This window comes from Canis lupus, chromosome 3 (assembly GCF_011100685.1).
Source record: "Canis lupus familiaris isolate Mischka breed German Shepherd chromosome 3, alternate assembly UU_Cfam_GSD_1.0, whole genome shotgun sequence".
In the NCBI taxonomy this organism is placed as follows: Eukaryota; Metazoa; Chordata; class Mammalia; order Carnivora; family Canidae; genus Canis; species Canis lupus.
Window position 1 is genome coordinate 72,138,691 of NC_049224.1, and position 23,680 is coordinate 72,162,370.

The window sequence follows — 23,680 nt, forward strand, 5'->3', positions numbered from 1 at the left end:
GTGTGAGTGTTGGCAGGAACAGTGACGATACTAATAATGAATGATGCCTATCGATGTTTGTGGGATTCTGGTTTTCAGTTATGGCCTGTCTCCTGTAGCAGTGCTTCCTGCCTCCTTCTCATTGACTCTCTTGTGGCTTTTAAATGAGTTTATAGTGTTTAGAATCACATCTAGCCTAAAGCCTAGAATGGGAAAAGCGGGAGGGTGGGGCCTGTGCTGACTTTCAGTTAGGCTTACCTGTGGCCCCTGTTTTACCTACTCAAACTTTTAGGAGTTATTACCTATGTACTCATTTGTGAGATTGTTGGGGAAGAAGCGTCTGTTTCAAAAGAGCATATCATCATACAGAATTTTCAGATTTTCTCTTTGATGAGGGAAAAAGCAACTCACTTCTCATTGCCACCTGCAGAAGTGTACTGTGCTTAAATGAATCCATGAGAAGGGTGTTTACAAGTTGTTGACGATTTTCTTTAGGTTGTTACTGTTCATTTCTGTTTACAACTGTTTCTGTGCTTGTGAGATGAGCTCATCTTTGGAAGGTGGAACAGACAAGTGTGACTTCAGGAGACCTTCCCTCCCAAGTCACAGTATAATTAGAAGCCCAGATCCTCCCTCAGTTATTTTTTTTATGACTTCCCGAGAAGGACATTTTTACCGTGAATGGTTGCCAAGAAGCCTTGCCGGATCCTCCTTTCGTGATTTTAATAAGACGACAGATCAAAATACCATTTTGATTTAGCAGGCCTTGTTCATATTGTTCTGAAAGAAAAGCAGCTAACATAGCTCATCATTTAGATATTCCAATGAAATCTGTATTGTAATTACGTAGAGAGACTGAATACCAATGGGGTGTCTTGATTTTTAATTTCTCATCTGACTTTGAATTTTAACTTTTTGTCTCTGCACAATTTTTAGATATTTGGGCTGCTTGACCTCATTGAATGATTGCTATTAATTAACAAGACTTTGTGGGAAAAGGGAATTTGCCTTTTGAGCTCTGTACCAAAGACCTGGGAAAAAAGTAAGTAATTTTCTAACTTAAAAAAAAAAATCTTGTTATACTTCTCTCAGAAAGATAACAGTGGATCTATGGCTTTTCTACTTTCATTCTTTCCTGGCTTTGTAAGTTTTATGTGCTCTTCTGAATTTGAAACATGGAAAGGGACTTGAGAGACCTTTTAAAAAAAACAAAACAAAACAAAAAAAAACGAATAAACTTTCCAAGAGATTAGGGTGACTTTCTGCTTTGTGCCAAGTTTTTTAGGTTTCATAAACTGAGTCCTCACACTTGTGATAAATCTTTTATCAGATGTGCGGTAGACAAACTTTAAAGGCAAAGCATTATAATATGTTGTGCCAGAAAAGTGAGTCCAGTTTTCTGAGCTTCAGGTGTTTTAGACTTTTAGATAGGTTCTTTGATTCTGAATTTTAAGAATGAGAATGAAATCCATTTGGCTCTTTTCTTGTCTGGAAAGGAAAACAAAATGTGTAATCATTTGTTCAATAAGTCCCTCATGTAGCTTAGTCTTAGAAGAATTGATGTGCCTGTCAGTTTTCTTGTTTTATAGCTTTTTGGAGGTACCCTGAAATATTCTAATTAAGACTGTGTAAATAGTTTTGCCATCTTTTAGAAAAAATTGCTTGGGACCATAGAGTTCTGTTTTATTCCCAGATCTTTTTGAAAAGGTAAAAAGGGCCTTGAAGATAATAAAGTCAGTCTGCTTTATTGTAGGATTTATGCAGAAGTATGAATGGCCATAAGAATGTAAGCAAAACAACGCATCATAAACATTTATATGCACATTCATGCACAAATCTTTTTTCTGGCATGTTCCAGAAATAGTGTCATGGATTATAGGGACTGTTTGTGCACTAAATTACTAAGTAGGTTCCTAACTTTTTCCATCTTGTGTCTTATGGTTCCTCTACATTTTTGACAGTACATATAAGCTAGTTAAAATGTGTTTAAAACAAAACAAGACAGAAGAGAACTCTGTTCTAGAAGTTCCATAGAGGTATCAAATAGTAAGATCAGATTTTCTTGTTATATTTACACACTATAAATATACTTATAATTAAATTGTGTATTATTATATAATAAGGTAAGGGCCATTAATTATGAAGCCTGTTTAGATTAAATAAGATATTTGTACTGATACACATACACATACACAGAGGATACATACACCACAAATATAATTTCTGAGGGCTGTCCATATAAATTCATTGAGAACAAGGACCTTGAAAATTTTCTCCAAAGACAGTTTTTTAATGGTACAGTGAAATATTTGCAATAGTGAACTACTATTGTCAGTGGCATTTTAAAAAATGATAGCAATTTATCTAGTTGAATTTTATATTCACATATTAACCTTAACGTAAAGGAAATCCTATGAGGTATAGTTATTATTCCTTCTTGGAACGGTATTTGAAAGAGGATTATGTTAGAAGTCATCAGTCTGTCCATAGAAGTGGAATGAAAAGGGCAAAAGATTGTGGGCATCAAGATCCAGATATTTGATGATTAGATTGGAAATATAACTTAGCCCCAGAAAGTAAGCTACTTATAAAGTGCCTTTCAAATAATTTAGCATCGCTTTAAAATTTAATATATGAGGTATTTTCCTTCCATTATACCAAAATACTCCCTTTGCACCATTGCTGTAAAAGTTCTATTTCCATTTTGTAGAGGCAAGGCATCTGTGGGACCTCTGGTCACAGTAGTAAGCTAAAGACAGCCCCTGTGTTACCAGAGGGACCAGGTCAAAAAGATCCCTGCTTCCTAAAACTGGTGTTATAGGTGGATATTTATGTACACAGAAGGCTGTTCATAGTTTACCTTTAGGTTAAAAAAAAAAAAAAGAAGAGGGAAGAAGGAGGTTATAACATATAAGTGTGCTCTGTACAAATCCTGTCCTGAAGAATTGTTAGGTGGAAGGCAGCATTAGGAAGGGACAGAGTAGGGATCCCTGGGTGGCTCAGCGGTTTGGCGCCTGCCTTTGGCCCTGGGGTGTGATCCTGGAGTCCCGGGATCGAGTCCCACATCGGGCTCCCAGCGTGGAGCCTGCTTCTCCCTCCTCCTGTGTCTCTGCCTCTTTCTCTCTCTCTCTGTGTCTATCATAAATAAAAATAAATAAATAAATCTTAAAAAAAAAAAAAAAAAAGGAAGGGACAGAGTGGGAGAAGGAAGTCCTTCCTTCCTGACAGTGACAAATATCATAGGAGAATGTTCCTGACTATACTCTGAAAACTGTAAGGGGTACTGAAATGTATCAGTGATTTCTTCTGGGGGGAGGCAAACACTGTTTTAGGAAAAAGCCAGAACCCGAAACAACCTCTACACTTTTCAGCATCTTTTCATCCTCTAATCTTATGTTTTCTTGATTGCATTTGCATTTGGAAAAGCATTTTATTGAGTTATTTAAGGAAGATTTCTGGACACCTTGAGTCTGTAATGTTTATAAAGTGTAGATGTGCTTTTGAAAAATTAGCCATTTTACAGGAACTAAAAAATAGCTTCTGTTTTACTGTTCTACTTAACACATGCCTGTGTTTCTTTTTATGTCAGTACTGAAAGAGGATTCTGTTCTTCAAATTGTTTGGTATCCTGTCTTTTCCACTTAATGATAAATAATGGATCCCCATGCTAATAAATATTTACCTACAATATCATTTTTTAGTGAAAGTATAACAGTTGGATCTTAGCTTTTTGTTTAATTTGAAGCCATCTTGGCTTTCGGTTACAGAGGAGAATAAATATGTGAAATATATAGTGTGGGTTTTCCACCTACAAACAGAATAGACTAGGATTCTCCTTCTATAATCTCTGCAAGTGTTTACTGTAACCAGACATGTTCTGAATAGAAAGGCTCATGGGACTAAATGGGTATTCAGAACTGTAAGTGTCACTGTCTGACAGGTACTCTGTATAAAGCACTGTGTCTTCTTTGGTCCCTTCATTATATTACAAGAGTGCAGGTGACACGTACCTTCTGCTTTGCTGTCTTCATCAATATTTCTGTGCCAAAGGAGGGATTCTCCCTACATATCTCTCCCTCCCAAGAAATTCTAAACATCGCAGATGAGGTAATGGGTACAAAGGGAGCAAATCACAGACTTTGGACTAGAATTTATTGGAGTAAATCGCAATCCAAATTAATTGGAGATGCAAAATGTTATATAGACCTTTGCATACTTTCTCGATTTGAAGTTCATTTATTAAATCGACATTTGTTGTGTAACTACTTGCACCAGCCACTGTGCTAGGGACTCATGATTCAGAGGTAATGGAGATAGGCCCTTGCTTTCAAGGAATTTAATTTGATTTTCAAATTCAAAGTCAAATATCAATTAATTCAGCCTATACTATGTGATAAGCAGTGGGGTGGATCCTCTTAGATGAGGTATTTGATTACTAAAATCTAGTAATGAGGGATCCCTGGGTGGCGCAGCGGTTTGGCGCCTGCCTTTGGCCCGGGGCACGATCCTGGAGACCCGGGATCGAATCCCACGTCGGGCTCCCGGTGCATGGAGCCTGCTTCTCCCTCTGCCTGTGTCTCTGCCTCTCTCTCTCTCTCTGTGACTATCATAAATAAATAAAAATTAAAAAAATTAAAAAAAATAAATAAAAAAAAATAAAATCTAGTAATGATACTTACCTATTCCCTCCGAAATAAGTTATAAATAGAATTCTCTAATCTTTAAGTGTTTTACTTCTTTTTTTTTTTTTTAAGATTTTATTTATTTATTCATGAGAGAGAGAGAGAGAGAGAGGCAGAGACACAGGCAGAAGGAGAAGCAGGCTCCATGCAGGAACTCGATCCTGGGTCTCCAGGATCATGCCCTGGGCTGAAAGCGGCGCTAAACCACTGAGCCACCCAGCCTGCCCTAAATGTTTTTCTTCTATTCTATTTTCTTAAATTTTTGGTATCTGCTACTACTTATGAAGTTAACACATTGGGAGAAAGAAAAGGTTTGAAGCATTTAGTTGATAAACTTTGAGCAATAATTTTAAAAACATTTTTTAAAAAAGATTTCATTTATTTATTCATGAGAGACAGACACAAAGAGGGAGAGGCAGAGACATAAGCAGAGAGAGAAGCAGGCTCCACACAGGGAGCCTGATGTGGAACTCCATCCCAAGACTCCAGGATCACAACCTGGGCAAAAGGCAGGTACTCAACCGCTGAGCCACCCAGGTGTCCCAAAAACATATGTTTTTTTTATATTTGAAAACCTGTATACATATACAGGTGAGCATAATTTCTCCTCCTAGAGTAGTTCTTAGTTCACATGATACAATTAAATGTATGGAAATTTCATGCATTCTGCCCTTAGAGTGGCTCTACTACCTGAGCAAGTATGAAAGACATAGCATTGAGTCATTCGATTTTGTCCCAGTAATTCTTGGGGCAGGGATTATTATTATTTTTTTTAAAGATTTTATTTATTTATTCATGAGAGACAGAGATAGAGGCAGAGAAACAGGCAGAGGGAGAAGCAGGCTCCACGCAGGGAGCCCGACATGGGACTCGATCCAGGGTCCCCAGGATCACGCCCCGGGCCAAAGGCGGCGCCAAACCGCTGAGCCACCTGGGCTGCCCGGGATTATTGAAATATAGGGGGAAAGTAACTTGCTCACACTCGTTCAGCTAGAAAATGTTTGACTTAGGATTTTAACTCTGACCCTTCTAACTTCAAAGCCCATGCAGTATGTTCCTGACTCCCATGAGTGGGGTGGGGAGGGTAGACTCACAAGTGCCTTGGGTCTGCTGAGGAAGGAATAGTCATTTCAGCCGAGGAATCAAGAAATGTCTTTATTGCATGGAAGAGCTGTCACTGAAACAGTCTTGGGCTGAGTTAGAAGACAGGGAGGAAGAAGAGGAATAGTGGGAGCTAGTAGTAGGAAAAGCATGTGCCGAGGTGCAGAGGAATCGAAGCTCGTGGCATGTTCAGAGAGTGGCGAGAACTCTACTGTGGTTGGGGTGTGGAACATGGTGGAGTGCAGCAGAGTTGGCTCTGAAATTTGAAGAGCTTTGGTGCCAGAGTGAGGAGGGCCACATGTGTGCCATGCTAGAGGCTTCGGGTCTCTAACCAATAAATAACCATAGAAACTTTAAAGATAGAGGAAAGTTCATAATTAGATGGGAGTTTTACAAAAATCACCTGGGTGGCAGTGTGGGATATGGACTGAAAAAGAGAAAACGAGACCGGAGACCCAGGGCCAGCCACCATGTGAGGTCATGCAGATTGTTCACTGCACAAGGGAATGTGAGAGTGGGGAGTAGTGGAGACTAATAACCATCTGCCATTTCACTCACCAAACTGTGTGCTGGGGTCTGGGCCTACACAGAGAGGGTACCTTTGAAAATGTGCATAATAAAATGCTCTACTTGCCTTTTAATTGCTTATAAAACAATAGGAGAGATTAGACAAAAAAATAACCATGTACCCTAAGGCCTGGTGGCCTTTTTACTAACTATATGTCATTGGGCATGTTCCCCAGTCTCAAAGTTCTTCATCTGTAAAGGAGAGTTGATAGGGGTACCTGGTGGCTCGGTCAGTTAAGCGTCCGGCTCTTGATTTTGGCTCAGGTCATGATCTCAGGGTTGTGAGATTGAGCCCCACATTGGGCTCTGTGCTGGGCATGGAGCCTGCTTGGGATTCTCTCTCTCCCTCTTTTCTCTCTCTCTCTCTCTCTCTCTTGAAGAGTTGATAATAGGATCTAGCAGGGCCCTGGACAGACCAGATACAGGCATTGATAAGGGTAAGAACTAGACACAGAGGTTGGAGAAATAGGTCTGGGACTGGCAGCCACTGCTAGCAGTTAACCCTGAGAGTATATGAAGAACTGTAGTAAGGGTTTTATACACTTTATTTTCCTTAATCCTATATCAGTTCTGAGAGGTAGATGTTATTGTCCCATTTTAAAGATTTTGAAAGTGAGACTCAGGGAGATTATATAACTTGTCTAATGTCACACAGTTAGGGAGTGGTATAGCTGATACTCATACCTGGGTCTCTGTGACTCTCTTGTTTATGTTTTTAATGACTGTGCTATGCTTAGAGGTGATCTTTTCTTTCTTTCTTTCTTTCTTTCTTTCTTTCTTTCTTTCTTTCTTTCTTTCTTTCTTTCTTTCTTTCTTTCTTTTAAAGATTTTTATTTATTTATGAGAGAGAGAGAGAGAGAGAGAGAGGCAGAGACACAGGCAGAGGGAGAAGCAGGCTCCATGCAGGGAGCCTGACGTGGGACTCGATCCCAGGTCTCCGGGATCACGCCCTGGGCTGAAGGCAGCACTAAACCGCTGGGCCACCGGGGCTGCCCTAGAAGTAATCTTTTCTATGTGTTGAACCCTCTTAATAGGCTACCTGAATCTCTCTGATAACATATTCTGTTTTTATCTTTCATTGTTTTTAACTTGAATTGGGTCATAGTTATTTACATAGTGTTTTATTTAATGTACTAGATGGGAAGATTCTGAGGATTGGGATCCAGTCTCATTTATTTTTTGTCTTTGTCTTTCATAGCTCTTTGCTCAACAAAATATGCACTGGTAAGATGAATAATCTTTTGGGGCTCCTGGGTGACTCAGTCAGTTGGGTGTCTGACTTGATCACAGCTCAGGTCTTGATCTCAGGGTCCTGAGTTCAAGCCCTGTGTTGGGCTCTGTGCTGGACATGGAGCCTACTTTAAAAAAGAAAAAAGAAAAAAAAAATAAAAAAGAAAAAAGGATGAATAATCTCTTAGGACTTTTCTGTCTCTTAAAATTCAGTAATTTTTTATTATATATGTAAAGCTTCAGTTGCAGTTATAGTTAAGTAGAACTTTAAAAGGAGTCCTTGAATTTTAATTTGATGTCTAGATTAATTGCTAAAGTTTCAGGAAATTCCTAATTGCCATTTTTATCTGAAAAATAATTTGTGACTTACTGTCAACGACTGAAGCCAAGACTAAAATGGACTTCTCGCGAGTCCTATTTCGAAGCTTAGAGCTGTGCTTGCCACTTCACTGCTGTGGCAGCTCTAACACTCAAATGTCTTAAATGATATTTATGAGTCCATAAAAAATGTTACACTGCCATTCATGCAGGTAAGGACCTCATTTTGCAAAAACACAAGAAACCCTTATGCTGATGGTCACTCTTGCTTGGTCCCAGCTGGACTCAGACAACAAATAGAAGGGCTTTCCTAGTACAGGGCTGATTATCAGAGGTCCTGGGGTCAGATTACTTAGGTTTGCATCCTGCTTTCTTGGTTTATGAACTCCATGGCCCTTGGCAAGAAAGCATCTATAAATGAAGATGGCTATGTGATAATAGGTTCATGTACCTGGTTCATTGGGAATCTAGTGGGGAAAAATCTGCATTCAGATGAGAGCCACTTTTGCTTAGGTATTCTTTAAGGAAGGGCAAAATTGTGAGCTTGTGGGATAGCATTGGACATTTCATTATTATAGGCCATGTTTACCCCAGGGTGACCCTTTGCAACTACTGCATTTGTTTATGTGAACTCTAAGGAGGGAGTTTAGGCTTTGCTTCATGCTCTATATGCCCGAGGAGAGTAGGAAATGGTGGCTTAAAAAAAAAGGAAAATGTTGTTTGAGATCAACATTGCCTTTGGGCTCTGAAAAACTCTGGAGTTTCTTTCATCTTCCAGGAGAGTAGCGTTAGTGAGCAGGGAGGAAGGAAACCAAACCCCAGGGAAGTTTCATAGCTTGTTTCTACCCCTGTTACTGGTGAAGAAGAAGTAAAGGCCTGGAAATAGCTCTCCTGGCCTCTGGAGGCAATAAGTTCAGGTGTGCTGGAAATTCAGCCCAAGGGGAGCTTCTTATTCCCAGTGGCCACAGCTTAGCCAGAGGGGAAGCGAAATAGCAGAATGGGTCTCAGAACATTGCTGTGTGGCAAAAACAAGTGTGCGCCTGTCTGTCACAGCGTTTATTTTCTTTCATAAATGTGAACTGGCACAAAGACTCATGATGTTATTCTCCTTTGAGGTTTTATATGTGAGATAGCTGGACGGGCCAGCGAGCTGGATAAAAATATTCTTCAGACCCAATCTTATTCTTGTGGTTTCTGACTGCTTAGCTTTGCACTTTAAGGGCAAACTGGGCCTATACGTTCTTGCTGGGGAAAAGCTAAATGCTGAATTTAAAAACCATCCCCAGGGTTACCTGCCCCCACCGTACGATGTCCTGCAAAAAAGCTTCAGCCTGCTTTAAACCCGTAAGCCCTTCATACTTGGATGCTTTGGTGGGGAAAATAAAATCGATTGTACACCCTCCCCTTTTACTCGTGAGCTAATTGGTGTTTTCCTACATTTAAAAGCAGATGTTAAACTCCTCCTTTGCTGTTTAACAGCAGACAGACTCCAGTTGTGCATTATAGCTCTTGATGCATATCTGTTGTTTGAATGAAGATCAGCTTTGGCAAATTAGATTTTGATGGTTATATTTTGATCTGGAGCCGCAGAACGGGATGGCAATTTAGTCTTCTATTCAGTACACATTTCTCGGGTTCCGCCTGGGCCCTGGATGTATATTGTTTTCAAATTTCGCAAACACCACAAAAACCCTGCCAACTAGATGGTGCTATCTCTATTTAATAGATAAGAAAAATAAGGTATAAGCATGATTATAGGACTATTTTTTATGTAAGTAGAATAAGGCATAGAGAATGACTAGAAGCCTTGCTCAGGGTTACATTGCTATTAAGTGGCTAGGAATTTGATCTGGGGATTTTGGCTACTCTCAAAGCTGTTACTCAGAGGGCTGCTTTTTTAAGAGGAAATAATCAGTGGAGCAAAAATGTTGAGGAGCTGGAATCGGGAAAAAAAACAGTTAACCCTGAGCCCCTCATCATTTACTCAATAAACATTTACTGAGAGCCTGTTTTGTATTAGATACTTTGCAGGGTGCTGGAAATTCTGTAGGCAGACAGAATCAGTTCATCACTAGCTTTATGGAGGAAATAGGGATACGAGAATGTTTGCTCTCCCCAAGAGCAGTGTCTTGGCTGGGAGAGCTTTTGTGAGATTTTTTTTAAGATGTAGAAATTTTGCTGGCACCTCGGGGGCTCAGTCCATTGAGTATCTGACTCTTGGTTTTGGCTCAGGTCATGATCTCGGGATCCTGGGATCAAGCCCCACATTGGACTCTTTGCTCAGCATGGAGTCTACTTGTCCCTCTCCCTCTTCTGTTCCCCCCACTTGTGCTCTCATTGTCTCATAAATAAATAAATAAATAAATAAATAACTTTTAAAAAGATGTAGAAATGTTGACACCTTAACAAAATAGTTTATTATTCTTTTACATCAGTACATATATTAAATTGTCTATAAATAGAGAAGTGACTTTAGTAGACTACTTTGCAATTGTACTCCTTGCTTGAGCTGCTTAGGATATGCAGAAATGGAAGTTGGAGAAACAGTATTGAGTTTTAAACAACGTATTTCAAATAAGATGTGAACAATAACCTGGCAAGGACTATATTTCATCCACCTTTGAATTTCCCTTTTACTGTAGGAGGTACTTAGCACAGTACCTGGTATGGAGTGAGTACCCAGTAACTCTGGTTGATTGGCCTATTGATGGGGAATAAATTAGGGAGGAGAGGGGACAAGCATCTCCTAGGAAATGGGGGATAAGTTAAGGTAATATCAAGGAGGACAGTGAGGGTGGCAATAAAATAAACCAATAAATAGGCAAAGAGAGCACATGACATGTAATGGACTTAATCCACCTGTACAAACTGTTGGAATAGTCAAAGTGGGAAGAGCTATGTTTGGGGAATCTGGAAATGCCATTGGACTTGGATGCTTGAGAAAAACTGCATCCTTCTTTTGATGTTATTTAGTGCTTCTGACCTTCTTTTCACACATAAGCCTGCTATGCCCCCTATCCCACCATGATCTTGATTTCAGTTTTTGAGTCTTTAGGGTTTTAAGTCTAGTAGTTTGTTCTTTAATAAGTTCAGTGAACCTTTTGTGTCAGCTTGCTGGGACAGTCCTGACTCTGCCTATTTCCTCTTGACTATTTTTGATAATGCCCCTTTTCACTGTCAGGTGTCCTGGTTTGGATGATAAATTCAGTGGCCACCTTACTAGGGAAAATTGGTGACATTCTGGGTCTTTTTTTTTTTTTTTTTTAAAGATTTTATTTATTTATTCATGAGAGACACAGAGAGAGGCAGAGACATAGGCAGAGGGAGAAGCAGGCTTCCTATGGGGAGCCTGATGTGGGACTTGATCCCAGTAACCTGGTATCATGACCTGAGCCAAAGGCTCAACCACTGAGCCACCCAGATGCCCCACAGTCTGGATCTTTAAACAGAAACCTTACAGCATTCAGACTTATTTGACGAATTCACCAAATGTGGATGTAGTATCAGTAAAATTACATGTTAGACTAGTATCTGATCTCTTATAAATAAGTAGAAAGGGGAGCCAGTGAATGGTGCCTGAAAAGAATCAGATGTTGAGCAAACTAAGCTGATTTTGACAAAATGAACTTTAATTACAACTAATGACTGGCATAGCCTTATGAGAAAGGGCATTTAAAGGTTATCACGATGATGGGTAGGTTTAGGGAATCTGGCATCATTGGAGAACATCTTGTTATTCTCAGTAGTTTTGATTTAGCATCTCAGCATTTCCACAGCACTGGTAATTTCATTCAGATGCATTTTCATTTCTTCTTTGACTAGAGAGTAAAAGAAATAATTTCTGAGAACAGAGTTTTTTGTTGGAGGTTTAAAGAAATGGCTGGAGGGAAATTTGTTAAATTCAGATCTTTTCCCCTTAAATTTGCTGTTAAATTGTGTCTTTTGTTGAAATTGATGGTAATATTTTAATCAAATGAGACATTTACAGAGGGACTCCCAAAGCTTTAATAGAATGTATGTTGAGGTTTTTCTCTTGATAAATAGGGCTAAATTGGTTTATAGTTCACATAGATGACTTTGAAGAAACAGACTAATATTTTGTCACGCAGCTATAGTAAAAGTTTGAGATATTCAGGTAATTCTTGACAATGATAGCAGGATGCGAGTTGGGTGGAGGATTAAAATCATACAATGAGCAGTCTTTTCCATATTAATATTGTAAGACACAGCAATGCATCTGCCTTCAAGGCCCATAGTTTCCTGTTCCCTGCAGTGTTATCTTTTGTAGGAGGGTAGATTTCCAAAGTAGAGGGATTGCTCCTCTATAATTCTGAAACTCATTTGTTTCAGAATTAAATTTGGACTCTGCCACTAGCTACCTGTGGGTGATTTCTTTCTCTGAGCCTCAATTTTCTAGCCTATAAAATAGGAATAATGATCTTTATTGCTTAGTGTTTATTAACAGGATATTTATTCATTCCTGAAATTGTGATAAACTGTAACCATATAACACAAAGGCAATTTTCTCCCAGGCTAAGGAATCATAGGAGATGCCGAGGGTGGGGAGACGAGGCATTAAAATTATTGTTGGAAAGGTGAGACTCAAACCAGTTAACACCCAGCTCTTGGCCAATCAGAATGGATGCTGACTTACACATTCTGGGTGGTTGTCACAGTGCTCAGCCAGTGAATATTAGCCTGTATTGTTGGTATTGAGAAATCTGTGTTTAATCTGTGATGATTTGCAAGCAAACCCGTTGTGTCTCCTAGTTATAAATTAATGCCGCCTCCTCTGAGTTTCCATGATCAAGAAAGGATACCATCTTCATTTGATGGGTGAGCCTAGCATTCATGCTTGGATCCCTGTCTTAAAGGTTCCTATTTTCTTTGAGGACCTTGCTCCTCAGTGCTGCCGGCCAGCACTGTGGAAGTTCTTTGGAAATTCCGCCTCCCATTTTTCACTCCATTCCTAGTCTACTATAATTATCTACAACAGATAAAAGTTGAATTTATGACTTTTAACAAACCCCAGAGAATCCCATAAAATTGGCTATCAGATATAGATCTAGATGCAGCGTTCCCAGGCCTCCTACAAGGCCAGCTTTCTGTGCAGGCCACCACTTCTCACCCTAAGAGATGACTGTCAACACATCTGAATATAGAGTCTGGGCATCAAAGAGAATGAGGCTCTGGAAGAGGGAGGGCTTCCATTTTCTTTCTGCCAAGTCTTTCCTTACTCAGTCCTATTTCTTATCTCAGGCTCTACCTCTTCCAAGGATAATTGATGCTGGGAAGTCTCCCTTGCACGGGGTAGGGCAGGCCTAACCCCTTTCTCTAGGAATGGGATGGCGGTAGCCAGCTATCAAAAAATCTGGTGTCATTTAGAAGCTTCCATGCCATCCTAGGAGGTTCCTTGCTTCGAGTAGGAGTGAGCTGGTTTATATATATTGATGTAATTAAGAGTTGTCAAGAAATTGCTTTTTTTTTTTTTTTTTTTTAAGAAATTGTTTTGTGCTTACCTCATATGTGTTTGGATGACTGTTATCAAAAAGAGATAACAAGTGTTGGTGAGGATGTGGAGAAAAGAGGTCCTTGGGCACTGTTGGTGGGAATGTAAATTAAATTAATATAAATGTAGTGGTGCAGCCACTGTGGAAAACAGTATGGAGGTGCCTCAAAAAATTAAAAATAGAACTACCGCATGATCAAGCAATCCCATTTGTAGGCATATATTCAAAGGAAATGAAGTCGCTACCTAGAAGAGGTATCTGCACTCCCACGTTCATTGTGTTCTTTACAATGGCCAAGATATAGAAGCTACCTAAGTGCCCATCAGTGGCTGAGTGATAAAGAAACCATGGCATATATATACGATGGAATACTATTAAGCCATAAAAAAGAAGGAAATTGTGTCATTTACAGCAGTGGACCTTGAGGGCATTATGCTGAGTGAAGTAAGTCAGGTGGAAAAAGACAAATACTATATGGTATTCTATAAGGAATCTAAACCCCTTCCCCACAAACTTACAGAAACAGAGATCAGATATGATGGTTGCCTTAGGTGAAGGGTTCGGGATGGGGGAGATGCGGAAAGGTGGTCAAAAGGTTACCAGCTTTCAATTATAATACAAATAAATTCTGGGGATGTAACGTACAGTTTGGTGACTGTACTTAACAAAACTGTATTGTATGTCTGAAAGTTGCTAAGATAATAGATCTTATAAGTTCCCATTGTAACAAAAAGAATTTGTAAATGTGTGGTGGATGGATGGATGGATGGATGAGTAAATTTATTGCAGTGATCATTTTATAATATATGCATGTATCAAATCATTATGTTGTGGACTTTAGAGTAATACAATGTTATATGTCAATTATATCTCAATGAAATCTGGGGGAAAAAAGAAAATTGTTTTGTGTAGAAACCTTTTCTGCTAGCAGACTAAGGTGGTACTTCCAACGTAAGCACAGGAGTTTCATTAGGGAAAATGGAGAAACAATGGAAACCAACATTCCAGTCCTGGTTTTGCCACCTGCTAGTTATGTGACCTTGAGGTATCTAAGGTACCATGACTACTTCCTGGGTTACTCGTTTTCTTATCCATAAAATGATTTTCATATGTAATATGATTTTTAAGGTCCTTGTCAATCATAAATTCTATGAATCTATAATATCTCCTAAAAGTACACAGTACAGGTTTTGAACAGATTCAAGCTGTCAGTTTCTAATGATGGTAGTTCCCATTCTTAACACCACTCTGATCTGTGATTATAACTGTTTTGTGGAGACCCAGCCATCTGTTGCTGGAGAACGCCATTCCTCCCGTCATCTTGATAACATACTATCCTCTTGGTGTGCCTTTTTTAAAAAAATATTTATTTATTAGAGAGAGAATGAACATGTTGGGGAGGGGCAGAGAGAGAGAGAGAGAGAGAGAGAGAGAGAATTCTCAAGTGGACTCTGTGCTGAGCATGGAGCCTGACACAGGGCTTGATCCCAGGACCCTGAGGTCATGACCTGAGCTCAAATCAAGAGCCAGCTGCTCAGCTGTTTGAGCCACCCAGGCACCCCTCTTGGTGTGCTTTTTAAGTACAATGGCAGACTTGTTTTCTGACAGGGCAGACTTACCAAGTCTCCCCTGTGATTACTTCATGCAAAAAGTCATGAATGTGGTCCATTGTCAGACTGAATGTTGGTGATGATGCCATTCTATTTTATTTTGCATTTTAAAGCAAGTATTGTATTTTTTTTCAAGTTTTTAAATATCAGTTAACATACAGTGTAAAACTAGTTTCAGGTGTAGAATTTAGTGATTCATCACTTACCTGTAATACCCTGTGCTTTTCACAAGTGCTCTCCTTAGTGCCCATCACCTATTTAACCCACCCCCTCTCCCTGCCCGCCCATCTCCTTCTGCAGTAACCCGATGCCACTCTATTTTAAATGTTGGATCCTCGGGATCCCTGGGTGGCGCAGCGGTTTAGCGCCTGCCTTTGGCCCAGGGCACGATCCTGGAGACCCAGGATCGAATCCCACGTCGGGCTCCCGGTGCATGGAGCCTGCTTCTCCCTCTGCCTGTATCTCTGCCCCTCTCTCTCTATGACTATCATAAATAAATAAAATAAAAAATAAATAAATAAATGTTGGATCCTCTGTGTGTCCGAAAGGTAGCATCCAATTTGTGATGTTCAATATATTACTTCATAGTTTAATTATAAGTGTTTGTTGGTAAGTTGGAGTTATTCACCCTTAAAGTTTATTAAAGGAGAGAATATGTGCAGATTTTTCTATTTCTGCAAAAATGCTGTTGGGGTTTTGATGAGGATTGCATTGAATTTGTGTATCGCTTTGGGTAGTATTGAGATCTTGCCAATTTTAAGTCTTCCAACCTATGAATACAGGATGTCTTTCTATTTATTTGATTCTTTTTAAATTTCTTTTAACTACATTTGTAGTTCTCAGTGTATATATCTTTTGCCTTGGTTAAGTTTATTTCTGAGTATTTTATTCTTTTTGATGCTATTCTAAATAGAATTGCTGTCTTAATTTCCATTTTGGATTGTTCATTGTTAGTACATAGAAACAAATGATTTTTGTATGTTGATTTCATACCTGGGGACTTTGCTGAATTCAGTTATTAGTTTGAATTATTTCTTGTAGAATCTTTAGGGCATTCTACATCTGTGACAGGTTTTCAGGTCATCTGTGAATAGAGATATTTTTATTAAATCCTTTTCAATTTGAATGCTTTTAATTTCTTTCTCTTGCCTAATTGCTCTGATTAGGACTGCCAGTACTATATTGAACAGAAGTGGCAAGAGCAGGCATCCTTGTGATCTTAAAGGAAAATCTTTCAGCCTTTCACCATTAAACATTTTTGTTTTATGGATTGGATTTTAATTTTCCTCTGTTATAGGCCTTCATATTTGTCATTTTTAATAGTTCCATAATCTGTCAAGTGACTGGCCGTAATAGAAAAACATGTTACCCAATTTTTGAAAATTCAGAATGTAATTTTTCCTCTTATGAATAATGCTTCAATGAATACCTCTTGCATACTTTTAAATATTAATTTTGCCATTTTCTTAATGAAATGTAACTTTGTGGAAGCCTCCTGAACTATTTTGTTGTCAAGAATCCATCTTTGGGGGTGCCTGGGTGGCTCAGTTGGTTAAGTGTCTGCCTTTAGCTCAAGTCATGATCCTGGGGTCCTGGATTTGAGCCCTGCATTGAGCTCCCTACTCAGCGGGGAGTCTACTTTTCCTTCTCCCTCTTCTCCTGTGTGCTCGCTCATGTGTGTGCACACACACTCTCTCTCTCAAATAAATAAATAAATAAATAAATAAATAAATAAATATATATATATATATTTTTTTAAAGAATCTTTGCATTTGGACAAATCATCAAATAAACAACTTCTCATGTAGCACCATTCATCCATTCTTTCATCATCAACAGCATAATGGATTGGTATGTGTTCAGTAGGTGCCAAGAGATAAGCAGTAAAAGTTCAGTAGGATACCCCTCTGGCCTCTAATATTTCATGGTCTAGTAGGAGACTCAGTTAAAAATATTTGTTTTTTTTTTTTTTTAAAGATTTTATTTATTCATGAGACAGAGAGAGAGAGAGAGAGAGAGAGAGAGAGAGAGGCAGAGACACAGGGAGAGGGAGAAGCAGGCTCCATGCAGGGAGCCCAATGTGGGATTTGATTCCGGGTCTCCAGGGTCAGGCCCTGGGCTGAAGGCGGCGCTAAACTGCTGAGCCACCCGGGCTGCCCAGTTAAAAATATTTAGTTAAAAACATTCTAACTTTAGTTAAAAATAAATGTTCCAGTATGATGAGTGATGCTGGCAAGATATGGTAAAGTTCCTTAAATGCATGACATTGACTTTGACAGCATTGTTGACTGGTATCCTTTATAATACAAGAGGTGTGGACCTATCCATGTCACATAAAACTTAAAAAAAATAATATGTATAATAGGCCTCATAATCTGACAGAATAGGACCCCATCTGACTTACCCAGCCTCTTTTCCTTAAAGTATAAATCTTTCTAGGATGTGTCTGAATCAGTGTTTGTTCACAGTTCCATGTATCATGTTGCTCGAGTATGCTGAGCTCCCGACTGCCAGTGACTGTGTCACACGCCTAGGTCCTTTCCACGCCTGCTACAAACTGCTGTGTTTGCAGTAAGTGTTGAAGGATTAGTGGTTCATCTGACACACTTTCATACATCACTTTTTCCCACCATGTTATACTTGCCTTACAACTTCATAGCTGTCAGTGTACGTTCCGTGATGTTGGTGAAATCAGTGCTGTGTTAATTAAATCTTGTTGTATTTGTTTAGTAAAAGAAATTCCGAGTAAGAAAATATTTGCAAGATTATATAATACAATAGAGATTCTTATAGTAAACCTAGAAAACTCTGCCGGTTATAATGGTTGGAACTAGAACCTACAGGAGACAAAATAAAACCCCTCTGTGTGAATTACTGGATGATCTCTTAAGCCTTTGCAGAGGGAGGAAAAACAAAGAGATCTTTCTATATACCAACATATTAGATCAGGCTTTGGATACAATGAATCTGTTTTGGAAATAGCTGTTTACGGTTCTACCATTTTGAGGTTCATTAGCTAGCTATGAATTTGCCTCCTTTACACTTGTGCATAAAAATTGGCCCTTATTTTTAAATTTCTTAAAAAGGTAGTCTTGGAAACAGCTTTTGAGACTGATTTCTTGGGATTTTTTTTCTCTCTCTCTCTTGTTCTCTTTTCATTTCTGAAACCAAAATAGCAGAATTACGCCTGGTTCTTCACAGAGCTGTGGTGATTAGACTATATATTTACTTTGATACACAAACATATTGCTGTGTGGAATCACTGTCCATTGTGATCCTCAGATGAAACAAGTAGGGGGGTGGCTGTGGATCTGGGATTGACTGAGATAAATTTATCTCAGCTTTTCAAAACACTGTGTGAGCACAGTATAATTCACTTGGACAACTGTGGAATGAAACTCTTGTTTTAGAGGCCATTAGATATTTCATGGGAACTGACTGCACAGAGGAATATATGGTGAAGATGGTTTGGCAGGTGATAGAATTTGAGGTAGCATTTACATCACCACTGAAATACAATTAATTTCTTCCAAGGTGATGTATAGCCCGACTTCTGTGACTGAGGGATTGATCCCTTGGCAAGTCTTTATGAAATAAGACGACAGGCAGGGAAATTGTATGCACACATCCGGCCTCGCATTTATTTTCTAAAGCCTTCTTTCCAGGGTGCGTATAATCTTGTTCTGTACAACTAACAAAAACTGTAGTTGTACTGTATCATGACTTTAACGGTAGCTCTACTTTGTCATGAAAGACTTCCTCAGTTTCCAGAAACAACAGCTACCACAGGGTGAAGCTTTCGTTCTTTTCATCCCCATTTCTATTAACGTCATTACTGCCTTTGACCCTTTTATAAAAGCCCTTTTGGTCCCATCAACAGTTTGTTCTAAGCTATCTATCTTAACTTCTAGCTTGGTCTGCAACATTTGTGTGGTTAGCCTGAGACATATGCAGATAAATTGCCTAGGGTTCAGCTCTCCCAGACTTGGACTAACTATGCTGCAGTACGCTCAGCTGATGGATGCAGCTTTTCAGCAATATTGATGTTTCTACAGTTGAATACAAACCTTTGGGGGCCTTGGTTTGCATTTTCATATTCATGTGGAGTTCTTGACCGCTGCTTTTCAAACAGCTTCATCTCTCAGAAAACTCTGTTTCAAAGCAGAAAGACAAAGAAAATGGTTCTTCCTCACCCACTGCTCTTCTGCTCACTCACAATAAGATTCACAATAAGAATCGTGAGTGTGAGTCTTTTGCCAGATGTACATAGTGGCAACTCCCAATTCACAAACTGATTACATTCTCATGGCTTGTTGTAAAGTCAGTTAGTGGTTTTGAACTAGGAATATGTTTCCTAATGAGAGAAAACAATTCAAAGGATTGATGGACCTATTGAAACTTCTTTAACCCACAACGTTCCAGTGGCATCGCTCTTTTTGTACCTTAGAACCTAACCTTCCCCCGTGTTTCCTGGTGGAAACATGTCCTTGGTTCTTACGCAGCATAAACGTTTTATTCTTAACTTCAGTAGACTATTAGCTATTGCTTCCTGGCTCTCCTGGGACAGGATATCAGGCAGGGTTCTTCAAAGCCATGGGGACTGGCTGAATGATTTAAGCAGAGAAGGAATTTATTGAGAAGATATTGGGTAGTTTCTGGAACTACTAGAAGTTGGAAAAAAATGGGAGCAAATACAGACTCTATAGTAAGATTCATAGCCAAGGTCATATGATACGATTAGCTGTATGCAGGGTGGATGGACCCTATCACTGGACAGGAGACCATACTGGGTCATGCTGACCACAACGATGGGACCAGACACTGGTTACCAACTCTGTCACCTCAGCCTTTGCTACGTCTGGCACTGGATGTTGTCGCCGTTGCCCCTACCCATGGTAATTTCCTTCTGTCCCTGTCTCTCTGTGTCTCCAGCCTTTGCTGTAAGGGGGTCTGGGGCAGGTGGGCGTCCAGCCATTTTTGCCTTTATGTTGAAAGATGTAGCTCTCATCCATACTCACATGATGGGGAATTCCCCCAATACAGGAAAGGGGTGCAGATGCTGGATATTATCCATCCTTAACCTCTCAATAAGGACAAATCTTCACTCTAAGAAGCCACAGTAGGGGCTTTGGAAGAAGGGGAGTGGTCAGCGCACAAACCAGTCTGCAGCTGCAGTTAATGAACTTGGTGATAAGAAAGATGGCTGATTCTGCCTTGTGCACTGGTGCCCAGGGACCCTTTCATTATGTGCTAATTAAAGCTAGAGGTGTGACTTGATGACTTAGGCATATTGGCGTCTCTCAGTGTATTTCTTGCTGCTTAAACATAAAATGCACTAAATTGAATTTTAGCAATTTGATTAACTTGGAGAAACAGGTTTAGATTTATCTGTTAGCTAATTTATACATAGAATGAAATTTCACATTATCAGTTTGTCTTATATGGTTGGGTGGTTTACATATTTATTGATTAATTTCTACCATTCTTAAAACTTATTTTTTTATTTGCAATAATAACATATATAGCTTATAAATTCCTGCCTGCTTATTTGCATTGTCATTTTCCTCTTCTGAGAGGTAATTACTTTATGTTCAGCTAGCTTTTTTCCATGTATTTACTGTCATATAACTTAAAGTGTTTATGTTAGTATTTCTTAATTTTTTTTCCAATTTTACACATTAAACATTGAATTCCTATGAAGGAAGTTAAGGGGGTTAACTCTGTTTTATTCTTCCTCCCTGAAATACCTGCCCTTTGCTCTCTAAGATTATTATATCTCCATTTGTTTTCACTGTAAATATTTTTCACAGCTAAGTTATACAGTATACTATGATTTTATTTTCTTCCTTGTATAGCATACTAAAGTTTCTTTCTTTTAAAAAAATTTTTTTTTAATTTATGGTAGTCATACACAGAGAGAGAGAGAGAGAAGAGAGAGAGAGAGAGGGAGGGAGGCAGAGACATAGGCAGAGGGAGAAACAGGCTCCATGCACCGGGAGCCCAACGTGGGATTCGATCCCGGGTCTCCAGGATCGCTCCCTGGGCCAAAGGCAGGTGCCAAACCGCTGTGCCACCCAGGGATCCCCAAGTTTCTGTTTTTTTGATTGACTTATTCATCCCCCAAACATTTTTTTTAAGATTTTATTTATTTGAGAAGGAGATAGAATGAGTGCGTATGAGCCAGGGGAGGGGCAGAAGAACAAGCAGACTCCCTGCTGAGTGGGGAGCCCACCAGGGGGCTCGATCCCAGGACCTCAGGAACATGACCAGAGCTGAAGTCAGACACTTTACTGACTGAGCCACGCAGGCACCCCATCCCCAAATTCTCAGTGGCTTGTCTCTTGGTTCTTATATGTGTGTGTCTGTGTGTGTGACATTTTTTGCAGAGCCTTCTGCTTGCCTACTCCATTCTGAACTGTTTACTCTTCAGGCCTTATGCACAGCTGTTGACCTAGAATTTTCCTTCATTATCATGTTGGGAATTCTTGATTGACCTGGATGGGTGGCATCTCTCTTGGTTTTGTCTCTCTTTCGGGGAGGCACCTTGCCCAGTTGCTTCTTGAGAAAGAATGTGTATGATATATTTTTTGGAGAACTGGCATGTGTGAAAATATCATTTAGTCTCTCCTCACATACGATTGATATGGAACTTAAAGTTGGAAATTATTTTCCCTGAGAGTTTTGGAGGCCTCCTTCCATTTTCTTCTGCTTCCAATTTTATTATTGAATTGTTGGATGCTTTTTTGATTCTGGTTACTTTATATGTGACTTTTTTGAGGGGATGGGGAGAGGTTTCAGACTCTTAAAAAAAATTCCCTCATGTTCTCAGATTTCATGATGATGTGCCTTTCTCTATAACTTTTTTCATTCATTGTGAAATTTCTTGTAGGGCGGTGGAGGATAATTTTCTTGCCATTGTTTTTCATATTCTTCCTTTTCTCAAACTCTTATTTGTCAAATGCTGGAACTTTTGTATTTGTCCTTCAGTTTGTTGTTAAAAAAATTTCTGACTTCTTACATCTGTTTCTTCTACTCTTGGGGAACCTTTATTTACCTTTATTATCTTTTAACTGTTCTAGGGATTTTTTATATCTGTGATCATAATATTACTTTTTAAGAATTCTCTCTTGCTCTTGTAGTATTTCTATTTTTATAGCATCCTATTCTTTTTTGCTTTATGTATGCAATATCTTTTGCCCCTTGGAGTTAATAACGTATATATGAAGTTAAATCCTGCTTCCAGCATTGACTCTTGTTTCCTTTTAAAGTTTCTGTTTGTCATGTGAGACTCTTCATCACATGTCTGGTGATTGCTGTCCGTTTGATATATGTGGAGACATTGAAAACTGATTGGAAACTCTCTGCATGAGCAGGTTGGCAAGCTCTCTTTCTCATCAACTGGTGGCCTTACTACTGGATGACTTTTTCTTTTCAGAACCCGCCTTTTTCCATAGTTTTAGTTAACTGTAGATCTCTTTTTTGGGGCTGGTTAGTTTCTCTAGAAGAGCCTTGCAATCTCCTATGTGACCATGCTTTAGGAGGCCAGCAGAGAAAAGATCTGTATTCAAAGTGTACACTCAGTCCTCTCCTTCAGTGTGATACTTCCACCTATGTCGCTGTTCTTAGTGTCCTTGAGTCCAGACTTTCTCAAGTTTAACCTTTGCAGGGAGCAAACCTGAGGAGGAATGGGAGACAGTTGACATACTTCATGGCTGAGGAAGGATCTGGAAGTTTATTCCTTACGATGTCTTGTAAGCAGTCCTCTGGTTTTTAGTGGCACCTCCACGCTGCCCTCTCCATCCAGGCTGAACTTTTTTTTTTAAGATTATTTATTTAGGGGGATCCTTGGGTGGCTCAGTGGTTTAGTGCCTGCCTTTGGCCTGGGGTGTGATCCTGGAGTCCCGGGATCAAGTCCCACATCAGGCTCCCTGCGTGGAGCCTGCTTCTCCCTCTGCCTGCATCTCTGCCACTCTCCCTCTCTCCCTCTCTCTCTCTCTCTCTCTCTCTCTCCTTGTGTGTCTCTCATGAATAAATAATAAAATCTTAAAAAAAGATTATTTATTTATTTATTCATGAGACACACACACACACACACACACACACACACACACACAGCAGCAGAGACACAGGCAGAGGGAGAAGTAGACTCCCCATGGGGAGCCTGACACGGGACTCGATCCCAGGACCCTGGGATCACAACCTGAGCTAAAGGCAGATGCTCAACCACTGAGCCACCCACGTGCCCCCAGCCTGAACTTTTGATGTAACTTGTGCCTGAATTTGCACTTCCCTAATGTTCTGTGCCCCATATTGGCTTGCTTCCTCCTGACAGTTCTGTCTGTAGGCATGTAAAATTTGTCCCTGCATTGAGAATTTACTCATCATTGGCTCATCTGATTTCTATTTTCCAAAATTTTTTCCGTTACTTTTCTCCTCTTGCATTCTCTTTCTCTTTGTGAGCTTATTTCTGCCTTGTGCTTAGTGCCATTTAGTGGGGTTTTGGAGGGATTGGAGTTAAACATGTGATTGTAATCTATCACGTACAATTGAAAATCCCTGTTAGCGCACTTTTTAGATTGGACATTTCAATTTGGATTCATGGTGGTCTGGTCCATTAAAGAAAAATTTATTTGGTTATTTCAGGATGGATTCCATTTACCGTACTTTTCAGTTTCATTCAAAA

The 23,680-nt window shown here is 39.5% G+C and overlaps 1 protein-coding gene across 10 annotated transcripts in view; it reads left to right on the forward strand.

The window, feature by feature from the left end:
• APBB2 (amyloid beta precursor protein binding family B member 2) overlaps positions 1-23,680 on the forward strand; it is a 375,275-nt gene that overhangs the window by 107,442 nt on the left and 244,153 nt on the right. For 9 of the 10 annotated variants that reach the window (XM_038533425.1, XM_038533419.1, XM_038533427.1 and 6 more), the window contains exon 3: positions 916-1,021. The exons of the other annotated variant lie outside the window; for it this stretch is intronic. The gene's annotated coding sequence lies outside the window, so the exon portion shown is untranslated. The remainder of the gene's footprint in view (positions 1-915; positions 1,022-23,680) is intronic. 10 annotated transcript variants of the gene reach the window in all.